The sequence below is a fragment of the Lichenostomus cassidix genome, chromosome 9 (genome assembly GCF_008360975.1).
Source record: "Lichenostomus cassidix isolate B80296 chromosome 9, HeHo_3.0, whole genome shotgun sequence".
NCBI classification, from domain to species: domain Eukaryota; kingdom Metazoa; phylum Chordata; class Aves; order Passeriformes; family Meliphagidae; genus Lichenostomus; species Lichenostomus cassidix.
The window spans coordinates 10,929,437-10,941,600 of NC_139490.1; positions in this window are offsets into that span (position 1 = coordinate 10,929,437).

Below are 12,164 nucleotides of genomic sequence, written 5' to 3' on the forward strand. Positions count from 1 at the left end.
TTGACGCTTATTGGATTATCTTTAAAATCAAATGAGCTTTAGCTGGGTGAGCTGGAAACAAAGTACATGGAGGGACTAAAAGGCATTCAATTCATTAGTATCCCTTTGCCAGTAAAAGTAGCTCCCAAAGAGCTACCATTTCCTGAAACACTGGGGATTCCTCCACAGGGGGGACTTCTATCAGAAGATGGGAGAACTGGGGCTATCTCCCAGTTCAGTGAAGTGCAGTGCTGGCAGGGAGAGGTGCCTGATGCCAAGCAAGGAATATGAAACACAATGCTGACATTTCCTGGGGAAACCTGGGGTTTCAGAAGTTTGACTTGGAAGATCAGTGTATTGGCACACTTTGGACTGTTCCCCAGGAAATGTGTGTGGGATGTGCCTGGCTCAGGCTGCCATCAGCCCCGTGGCTCCAGGAGATCTAGACACCCTGCAGGCAGCACCCTCTGCATTAGCATAGCTCTGCAGCCCAACAGTGGGTGGTTGGCAAGCTGAGGCCCCGGGGTTTATTCCATCTGCTCGCTGAGATGCAAAGCCATGTCTCCACTGAGCCAGGAGAGTGTGCTGGCTACACAGCTTTGCTCTGAGAACACGCTGCTCTCCAGGCCCTGGTGCTCAAGCTGTGCTGCTCTCTGATGAGCTGAGCTCCCAGGACAAGGGAAGGAAGAGGGAGCCTCAGTGCCCCTGGGAAAGAGAGGAGCCCTGGATCAGCCCTGCTTCTGCTGTAATTCAGGCATCTGACAGTGTCATGGGATTAAATCCTGGAATATCTGTGCTGCAGGGAGCCAAGCTTGGTGCTTGCAGGATGAGTAGTCCTGGGGCAGCCTCACCTTGAGCACAGGGATGGAGCTGATGTTTATGTGGATTCCAAGGATCTTCAGGGAGCTCTGTCCCTCTGGATGATGGCAAGCAGCAAGCCTGGGGGCCAAATGCAGCAGCCAGACAGCAAACAATTGTGTGGATAAATAATCAGAGGGAGATGTAGGAGAATCAGCATTACTACGGAGGGGAGCATGGGGGAAAAGGCCACACACACAAAAGAAGGAAAAGTAGCATTTTTATTGTGTTTCTTCTACAAGAAACTGAGGCCACTGCTTTGTCTCCCTTGGAAAAAAGGGAATATTCCCTGTCTCACAATGACTTAAAATATTCCCTGTCTCACAATGCAGTGAAAACCCAGAGCAAATCTTCTGACTCCTGACAGCTTGAGGTTTTTACCACAGTAAATAAAGCAACATGTTTTCTCAAAGTCAAAAAAGGACCTGTGGTTTGTGACAAAAGTTATTAATAAAAAGGGTTCTCTTGGGCAATGAATTCGGAGGCTGCCTTATCAGACAGTTATTACCAGCCCAGCACCACCATTCCTGAGACAATTGAAATTTAGCCTCTTGACAAAAAATTGATTTTGAAGATTAATTGTCCCCTGTAGCACAGTTTTAGACTGATCTGAAATACAGAGAGGACAACTGTCCTTTGGGTTTAATAGAGCTGTCTGTTTGATATCTGCACAGCTGGAGCAGCTATAGGCATTTCTGTCCTGGCTTACAGAAAATAGGGGGCAGTTTCAGAGAGGTGTCACTGCCAGAAGAGGGAACAGCCATGGGTGATGTCTATCCCAGCTGCACTCCTGGAACAAACTTTGTATTTGAAAAGTGGAATTTCCTCATGCAGCTCTAACTGCACCAATGTCAGTTCTGTACAGACTGCACAACTTTGAATCTCAATTGGAAAGACAAAGACAGCTGGAAAGAGTTGATCTGGATGTTATTCTCCAATGTGTATGAAAGGGCACTGCTGGGAGCCCTGGGGAGCTCTGCTCTCCCCAGAGAGGATTTCTAAGTGCAGTAAAACAAACTTTACTCTGTCCAACACAATCATTGTCTAGATACTATGGAGGTGTTGGTCTGAGCTGGAGAAACTCCTCTGTGTGGAAATTCTTTTGGGATATACCTTTTTCCTTGTCTGGCTTCCTGTGGTTTGAGCTGAAACTCTGTCAGTGCTCCTCTACCCTCTGAACCTTCAACAGGTGAGCTTTAGTGAAATTGGACAGAGGCATCTTAGGTATTGCTGTGGGTGCTCAGTGAGAGAATCCACACTGATGGTTGTGAAGGAAAATAGGTTTGGCATGTTCTGCTGCTCAGGAAGCAATCCATGTTTGATTCTCTCCAGAGTCAGAGAGCTGAATTTGAGCTGGGTATTAAACCTCCACAGGCAGCAGTGGGAGAAGGAAAGGTGAAGGTGTGTCTCAGGGGGAAATTTGTCATGATTCAATGTTTCAGGACTGCAAGGGCTGCTGGTTCCAATGAGTGCCTGAACCTAAGTGTGAAACACTGGTCTCTTGGAAGATTTAATCCAGGTTTTCTGTAACAATCCCATCACACATGCTTTCCTTTTATACTGGCAAGCTTACAGCCACAGGGAGACTGAGTGCTGACCTAGCCATGTCCTTGGTGGCTCTTGGGGCACAGTTTCTTCACAGTTTCTTCTCTGCTCTGTGGCTGGGGAAAGATTTCTTCATGCCTTCAGCCTGGCCCCTCCATTCAAGTGTCCATGGTGTCTGTTCCAGGACTCTTCCTTCCTGTTCCTTCTGGGAAATTGAATACTTGAAGAATTACTTGTTCCAAGCAGGAGGAACTGATTGTGCATCTAATTAAGATGATTCCTGGGGAAGCTGAAGACCTGGAGGCATGAGCATTGTCTCAGCTCCTGTGCAGACTGTGATGGGAATTGATTGGGAGTGGGAAAGCAAACGTCTCTTCTGGAATAGCACTGCAGGAAGCAGAGATGTTTGGAGCTGCTCCCTGCCGTGGTGTTCAAGAGTCGAAGCACAGAAAGCCTGTTAAGCTGGCTTGCAAAAGTCACAGCAAAATTTGTGACTGTCCTTCACCTCTTACACCTGCACACTACACTTGTCCCATAATTCCTCACCATCTTAGCTTCTGGTGTGAGAGAAACCCTCTTGAATCAACTGATTTAATACAAGATTTAGTAAGTTGTTTTCCAGAAGGTACTGGGAGGCTCCTGACAGCATTATCAGCTGGGGATGGTACCTCCCAGCACCTCTGGGGCTCCTGGACTTGCTGCAGAGGTCTCCAGCCACAGTCTCTCATTAGCAGAGGGAAAGGTGTGGAAAGGAGAAAGAGATGCAACGTCTGGTCTGGGATTAACTTTGAAATGTTTGTTGTGTTGTTTTGGTTTTTTTTTTCCCAGCTCTCTGAAAGACATCTCCCCTCTATTCTGTTCTGCTTTGTGTTGCTGATAACAACACAGCAGGGATTGAGGGAAAAAAAGGCCAACCAAACTAATAATAATAATAGCTTATTTACTTTAGACAGGAAGAAGGAGAGAGAGGGCACACTCCAGGAAATAAACTTGCACAACCTATTTACTCTGATGCCTCTCTTGCCTAAACACAGGCTCCGGTGCCAGGGTCTCCTTTAGAAGATTGCTGTGCTGAGGGGTTTGTCACACACCCTGCAAGGGCAGTGTCTGTGTGGACTGGTGGGTGTGTACCTTCAGTCTTCAGGGATCACCTATTTTCTTTTCTGTTTGTATTTTTTGGCTTGTTTTTACTAGGCTTATTATCAAAAGAGGGAAAAGAATAATGTTGAGTAAAAACTTGGAGAAAAAAAATCCCTGCTGTGTTGTGGATGACCCATCTTTGCTTAAACTCACATGTTCCATTCTCTTTGCAAGTCTTCCTGAGCAAATCTGCAGCCTGCTCTGTATGTGCAACTGAATTCTTTGGCCACTTGATGTCTCTGTGGGTTGTGGAGAGCTGTGGGTAAATAAATAGGGGTCATGCTGGAGCTGGATGGAAGCAGCAGCTGTGATGGGTTTGCTCCTCAGAGATGAACTTTGATAGAGAATGTGCCATTCCCCTCCCCTGCTTGTTCCTCTTAATGAGCTTCAGGTTTTCAAGCCAATTGGAAAAACAGGAAGATTTGGTTAGCCAGTTTCCACAGGGAGCTGGTGAGGCTCTGCAACCATAAGTGCTGCAGGTATGGAACAGAAATTTGGGACAAAAGGTCTTGGCCAGCCCTGACCCTGCCTGCCTCCTCTCAGGAACATAGGGGCAGAAGGGGGGCAAGATGCCAGACTCTTGCAGTGTCTCCATGCAGGAGAAGATGAGGCCAAAATCCTCACTGCTGCCTGGTGGGATCTTGCGCAGGGGAATTGCTGCCATAAACATGAAACCCTCTGTGTGGGGCAAGTCATAAGGGGATCTGGGATGTTCCTGTGGCTTTGCAGGTGTGCCAGTCTGCCTGGGGACTGATCACCCTGTGACTCTGGCACAGACTGAGAGCTCAGGTGGGACAGAAATGCTCCTTCCACTCTGACACCATCACAGTCCTAAAAATAGCATTTGCCACAAGTCTTTTGTTTATGCATTATGAAAATGTAGATTAGCCTTTGCTGGAGCCAGACACTGATATCTCTGTGCCTTTGGTTGTGGAGACATGGTTGGGCCTGAGATTGCTTTGGGCACTGTAGAGATAAACTGAACGTGATTACAGCCACGTTTGCACATGGAAATGCCTCAGGAAAAGAAATTTCCCATACTCATTTCTGCCTCTGGTGCTAAACATCACTGTTACAGAAGCTGGAGGATCCAGCTCTCCTGTGTTAAATGTGTGCATAGCTGGCTCTGCTTTCAAATCCTTCCAGTCCTAAGGAATTTGAAGCTTTTTGTCTGCAAAGCCAGATCTGCCTAGATACAGGCTTGTCCTCATGGTGATTCAGCAGGACTGTTGCTGTTCCCTAGGAATGTACAGAACCTTTTTAGGCACAATTAAAAGAAGTCCAATGACCTTTTTCCCAGCTCAGTAAAAAGTTCTGCAGTGTTTTTCCTCAAACAAGCAGTTTTAGCTCACTGTATGGGTTTTCAGTTTGGGCCATTTATAAAGCTTGTGCCTGCAGTGTATCCATCACTTTTCCCAGAGCCACTTCAGAGGGAGGAGAGCTTTGTGTTGGAAAGATGGTGACTGGGAAAGTGCTCATCTCCAGCAAAACAGCTTCCCTGAGCCACTTCCCAGCCTCAGGGCACTTGAGCAAAATTGCACACAGGGCTCACGCTACAATTTGCTGTTTCTTGTGTGGGAAGATAAACTTGAAACATCTCGATCTATCTGCTAAACTGCAATTTATGAGCTACAAATGACTGAGTCTTAGAGGGGAATAACAGATTTGAACCAAAACTCTGCCATTCTGTCCCTGGAGGCAGAGAGAGACCAGTAAAAAACACTGCCTAGAGTGGAGCATATGGATTTGTAGAGGTGACAAACCCTCTCAGGAGGTGTCAGCAGTGCCATGGGCTCTGTGCTGCAGATCAAAGCAGATGGGGCTTAGAAGTGATGGGCTTAAAGTGAGTGGCAAAGGCTTGATGAGGAAACGGTCTGGGAAAAACACAGAAACAGCAAAGGCTTCTGTGCTCACAGACTCTGTTCCTGTACAGTCCACATGAGAAAAAGGGGGAATTTGTTTATTAAACAGCTTTTTGTGACTTATTAATTCCATTCATCTGAGGATAGAGCAGCTCCCTCCGGAGTGCTTGCTTTTGCTTGCCTGGAAATCAGTCAGGGTCTGTCCATGAAATGATGTTCTGGTTGAAACTCCTTGTTCAGTCAGTAATTTATGCAATTGCTAGGAGACTGCTCAGATGCCTAAATGGCTTCTATTAACATAACTTTAATTCTGTACTTTTAACAGAATTAATTTATGCTTCCTGTTTCTTCAGGAGCCATTATTAGGCTTCAAGTCCAACTTGTGGGGAGAGATCAAGGCTTTGTCCTTTCACCAGTGATTGCCTCAAGTTATCTTTGAGGCTTGAAGCTGCTTAAATTTTCTCAGTAGCCAGACTGGGAATATGGAACAGGTCTTGGCAGGTATCAGTTCCTAAAGCCTCTTATCTTTTCCCAGGGAAGTGTTTGTTGGGACTTAGTCACACAGATAATTATGGTCAGGTTGTCTTCCCCAGGTGGGTGCTGGTGCTTACAAACTTAATCAATGCTTCTAGCAAATGTTAGAGGCTTTGACTGCACTTATCTACTGAGGAATAAAGAAATTCAACTGATGTTTGGTGCAACAGCTACTCTAATAGTTGCTGTGGTGTCTCTCATTAAGTCTGATAGCTGTGATTTCCTGCAATAGCTGCACCAGCTGGTGCCCTGCCATGTCTCCATTTTTTTCCCAGTTAGAAGCTGAGCCAGTTCTCTCTGGTAGATGATGGCCTGCCAGTGGGATCTAGATAGGAAGAGCAAGTGCTTTGAGAATTTAGGACAGAAAGTACCATAGAAGAGATTTAGCAAGAGGTGCCTATTAATTATAAGATGTGGTATAAATTCCTAATCTACAAACTGTTTTATTAATGGTGACCATCATGAATACAAAACACTCAGCTAAATGTTACACGAGCTGTGGAACAACAGATGGGGGATCCAGTTCTTGCTTTGTGTTAAACAAAACCACATGAGCACACAACTGACAGTATGGGGAAATTCCTGAAAAAGTTCTTCTTCCATAATCTCAAATGAGATAGTTTTAATTGAAAATAGGCACCATATGTGGAAGAATTCAGTTGGAGTCCTTCAGCTGGATTACTTTGTAATGCAAAAGGGGGAAAGTCTATCTCCAATTATGACAATATATTTTGCCAGCCTGCACTGATGGAGTGTTGCCAGGGAAACTCTCTAATCATCAAAGAACATGTTAGTGTTAATGTGATTTTTGTAGGTCTCCTAAGAGAATGGCTTATGTCCTTCCCGGAGAAAGGCTCTGCTGAATAAATCATCCAGCATTCCTTACCAGTGAGACCATCTTAAGTGTACTGAACAAATGAGGATTATTCTCCTGAAAGGAGACATGCTTCTCCTCTGAGCAGCACACCAGGCATGCTGGCAGCAGCTGCTTGGAGGCACATGCTTGCATGCTGGGTTTTTCTTTGGGAATGCTGCCCAGAGAGCCCCTCAAGTTAGCAGGGTGGCTGCTGGGACAGCAAAACCATCATGCAAAGCAGGTCATTAGCCCTTTTGGGGGGATCATGAAACCCAGTGGCAAACAATTCTGGAAACTAAGCTCTCCTGTGCTGCTTTGCTCTCCATGAATCCTTGCATCTGGCTATTGAGCTTTCTGCTTTCTCTGCCCCTTCCACCCAAGGGCTTTCCTCTTTCTTGGTGCTGCTGCAGGACAATGTCCAGACAAGCTGCAGAAGCTTCTCCTCACCTGTGGGGAGCTGTGCCTGGGGCAGCAGCCACAATCTCTCCCCAGGACTGCGATGGCACATTGTTACTCCTTGGTGGTATTTCTCACTAGAAGGCAGTGAGGATGGGAGCATCCCAGCACCTGAGGGTGTATGGCAGGATCCAGACACAACCTAGAATGTGCCTAAACCTTCCATGGTACCAGAGTGCCACCCAGGCCCCAGCAGCACCCACCATGGCAGGACCCCTCACAGATTGTGCTGCTTTCCCCCTTTATTCAGTGCCTCAAGTGAAGGTGGGAAGGAATTTGGGCTCCTGCACATTCAGTCCTTGGGTCTGCTGAGGACACAGCACAGCCCATGTGCTGAGCAGCCTGTCACAGGTAGGATCACTTGCTTCATCATATTTTATTAAGTTTTCAGGGGGTGAAGAGGGAAGCACATTCTTCACCCTGTTTTGGTTGAAGGACTCACCTTGAGGTCAGGCAGACTGTTTTATTCTATGTTTGCAGACAGCCAAATTAATTTCTAGGGCTGTTTAGGAAGAGCATAAGGTTTACCAGTGTGTTGTCCTGGAAAGCTCTGCTAATACACAACCTCCATCAATTATACTGCCCTACATCAATTATACTGTCTAAAGGAGTCCTTCCTGGGTGACTTATTTTGTTCTGCCCCTTCTCTTCAGCTTTGTATAAAATGTACTACCTTGGCAAAAGTCAAAGAAATACACTAAAATCTTCCTGGCTGTCTGCCCACAAATATCTCCTGCTTATCCCTTGAGTGCTGGGGAGGGCTAGTGAAAGCACGTGGGGCAGCTTTGGCTGTGTCTGGCTCAAGGGTCCTTCATTCCCCTGAGATGCTGCCTGCAGAGCAGACTCAGCCCTGGGGCTGTGTGGATTTGGATGGGTTTGGGGCTGTGGGGCTGAGCTGTCACAGCACAAGCCAGGGAGCAGTGGAGGTAATTCTGACCAAAATTCCTTCTCCCCGCCAGTGGCAGACTGTGCTAGAAAGCTCCAAGTGCTCTCTTTCTTCATTCATGCAGCCAGGCAAGTCTCCAAGTATACTGACAGTGGCCAGGAGCTGAAATCATTAAGGAAGGAGGAGAAGGAAGATGTGTATAGGGGTTGCAGCCAGAAGATTTGAGCATTGGTGATTTCTACCCTGAAGCCAGAGAGGAGCTGGCAGCCCCAGTGCTGAGCTCAGGAATTTGCTGGGTGCCGTGGAAAATGGGTGGGAGCATTAGAAAAGTTTGGCTTCTGCATTTAGCTGGAGTCCACTGGGACTCTTTAACCACTGCTCCTGCCCCTGGGCCAAGCTGTCCCCTCTGGGTGCTTCTCCAGTAATTATGGATAACTTTGGCTACTCATGTGTTGTGACACTGGCCCAGTGGAGACTGACTGGAGAATTTTTTCCCATTTTAACAGAAAAGTAACAGCTGATTAACCAGATTTTAACTAATGTGCGGCTAGTTTCTCATTGCAGTTAACACTGATGACAAACCAGGCATGATTTTAAGAGGTGTTCATTAAAGGTTAGATATAATGTTCTGTATCTCTTCATCTCTTCACTCTCCTTCTTTCTCCCAAAGCACAGTTCATGTTTAGATAGTTTTTTACATTTTTTAGAGCTCTCTGCAAAAATTAACTAATTAATCCTCTCAGCCCACTATACATATGCTTTAATTAATGAGCACTCATTTACTTAACTCACACTGTCTCATTAAATATAAATTGAATATATGTTTGGGAACTTTAACTGGAAACATTAGTGGGGATTTATCCAAAGAATGAATGCAAAATATGTTAATAGTAGCTAGAGGCAGCAAAATTCAAATACTGAGGTATTTAGTGTAAAATATGTTGTGGTGTCAGTGGATGTCAGTGAGAGGAGTCAGACAATTAGCTGTTCCTACAAGATGCATATGTTGTCGTGACCTTGAAGTCATCATTCACTCCGTGTTGTAACCATAGTAATCCTGATAATTTGCTTCCCCTAATGCCTGTCTACACACTTTGTTCTGTTGAATTTTTCAGGCTTGCAGAAGCTGGGCTGGCAGTTTGCTGTGAGTTACACAGAGCTGGAGTGTGTGACACAGACGTGTAAATGCTAATGCTCAGACTTGCCATGGACACTGAGGTGGCTTTGTGCATTCCCATCCACCCAGCAGAGCACCCATGAGGCTGGGAATTGTCATGATTGTCCCAACAGCTCTGTCTGGAGGCTGTGCTGGCAGGAGGAGTAAAACAGAATGTGTCTCAACTTCCCATTAGCCACCATCACTCCTGGAGAGGACAGGGCATTTACTGCTCACGCTGACCAAACTGTGTGGAGGAGCTGCACTGTCACAGCTCCCTGCAGTTATTTAGGGCCACACTGCCATGGGTGTCAGGGAGAGTTAGAGCCAAAGTGCTCCTGGGGATTTGGGCTGTTTTGCCCAGGTATAATTCTCTTGGCTGGGTCTCATCTTGTTGCATCCTCAAGCACTGAGCTGTTTAAGTGCTGCCTGCCACCCAAGAGGCAATCACAGCTCAGTGATGACTGAAGTGTTTTCCTATGAATAAATTTGTAAATCAGAAGAGGAAGAGTTGAGGGTTTTTACAGGGTTGTGTCATTTATGTTGCAGACATATGGCTGGAAATGAAGCATTATTTGGACACCTTAGATTAGGGTTAAGTCTTCCAAATTCCATAATAGATATAGAAAATTATTATTGTTTGAAGTTTCATGGATTATTTTACTTTTTCCATCTTCCCATACCTGGGTGAAATTGGCCAGAATTCTGACTTGTTGCCAAGAGGCACCTCCAAATATAACTGATAGGAGATTGAGAGACTTTTCTCCTAAGTTTTGTTGCCAAATGGTAAAAGTGCTTTATTTCCCTTTGTTTTTAATGCCTCACAAAGAGCTCACACTTTGTGTGCAAGAGACCCAGTGATGAATGTTGAGGGATGGAGTTCCTGCTCATCCCACAGAGACCAGTTCTTGCAGGAACTGTAGCATCAGGCCCACTTCAGTTTTGGTAAGGTTTGTACATGCCAGTGCAGGTCTAGATGTGCTTTTAAATCAGTAAGAGCTTTCCATGCATAAACAAGTTCTTAGTGATGCCTGATCTTGTAACTGGAAATATGTTTCCTTACAAGCCATGTGTTAGCTTGTTATCCCAAAGACATATCAGGGCTCTGGGATCTGTCCTGGGTCTCCTTCTTCCTGTGACTTATCTGTATCAGTAAAATTCTTGCAAGCTGAGTGCAAATTCCTCATGCAACCCCTGACACCCTCAGGAAGGCTTTCCTTGAGTACTCAACTGAGTCTTTGCAATCAGTGCTCTTGGTGACACACATGAGGGCAAAGTTCTTCAAGTTTAGGGCAAGCAGGAATTAGAAGGAGCAGAACTGTGTTCTGTTGAGGTTTGTGTGAGGACACACACAAAGAGCAAGTTATTGTGTGGCACAGTGACATTTCAGAGCAAGTTTTGCCCTAAAGTGTGATGAGGAATGTGTGCCATTGACACCAAGGTAACTACTGGAACAAGAAGCATGACTACTTTTAGAAAAAAACACTGTAAGCACTGCTTTCAATTGAAATTTCTGGAAAAGTGGTACTTGTTTCTCTTCTGTTTTTATCACAATACTGAAAGCTTTCAGCAACATTATTTCCAAACCTTGTTTTTCCTCCCAGCAAGCTTTTGTCTTGTTCAAAAAAGTCTTATAAGGATGTAAGAATAAACATGCAGGATCTAGCCCAGTGTCTCATTTACAGAGATACAGGCAAGTGTAGTGGTAGTTTTCTAAACAGTCTTGCTTCCAGCAGTTTGTGGTGCAGGGCTTTTGTAAAGCAGTGTCTGTCTTTGTACTTTATTCTTCAGAGAAACGTTCCAATTTTCAGCCTGTGTCAACTTCTGCCATCCACAACATTCAGACCAATGAGTTCCTTGGCTGCAATACACATTTATGTAGAATCACCTCCTTTAGATTGTTTTGAACCTCTTCTTATGGTTTTGTCTGATAGCTCTCAGTTCTGATTTGGAGAAAGTGCATGTGCAGCCTGTACGTCTTTCCTGTCTCCATGCCACTCCTGATTTTATGGACATTTTTATACTTCCCATAGCTGTTTATTTTCAGGATTGAAAAAACCTAATCTCTTTAGACTGGAACCATTTCAAATATCTTTGACTGCTTTCTCAGGATGAAGGTACAGGTATGTGAAGCTGCCACTCAAATAAACTCGCTGGCTTGTCCTTAACTTGTGGGATTAGTTTTACTGAAATCAGTGCCATTCTCAGAAAATGAAGCTTTGGATAACTGGTGGTCTGACTATTCAGACCAGTCTGAGGGCACATGATGAATAAGGTGACTTGGCAAGATTGGTTTTTTTGGTGCTGTTTTTGTGCTAGATGATTATGAAGGAAAGAGCAAAAAGAGTTTCCCTATTTTAAATTTTTTCTGGTAGATTGCAAGTGTGCAACAGCACAGCTATAAGTAAAGGAAAAGGCTACTTAGGACAGTGAAGAGAATGTAGGAGAGGATTGATTATACTGTCCTGTTCAGAATGATAATAGAGGTTTGGAAGAGATCTGGAATGTGTTAAGATGTTAGTCAAGTCTTACTGATGCTTTTTAATTTTCATTTGGATAGCTAGGGGTAATTTATTTTGCTCCAGCTGGGAACACGTCTAGTGAAAAGGATAAAAAGTTGAATTAAAAATCTCTTGAGGCAGTTGCAAAGAGAATAAGCATTGCCTGAGAGGATGTACATTGTTGGCCAGCTCTAAGACAGTTGCTGCCTATCCCTTTTTCCTGTGATCCTATAATTGTTTGGATTGAAAGGGACTTGAAAAAACATCTTGCTCCAACCCCCCTGCCCAGGGCAAGGACTTCTTCCACTAGACCAGGTTGCTCTAAGGACCACCCAACCTAGCCCTGCAAGAGATGGGGCATCTACAGCTTCTCTGGGCAAGCTGTGCCAGG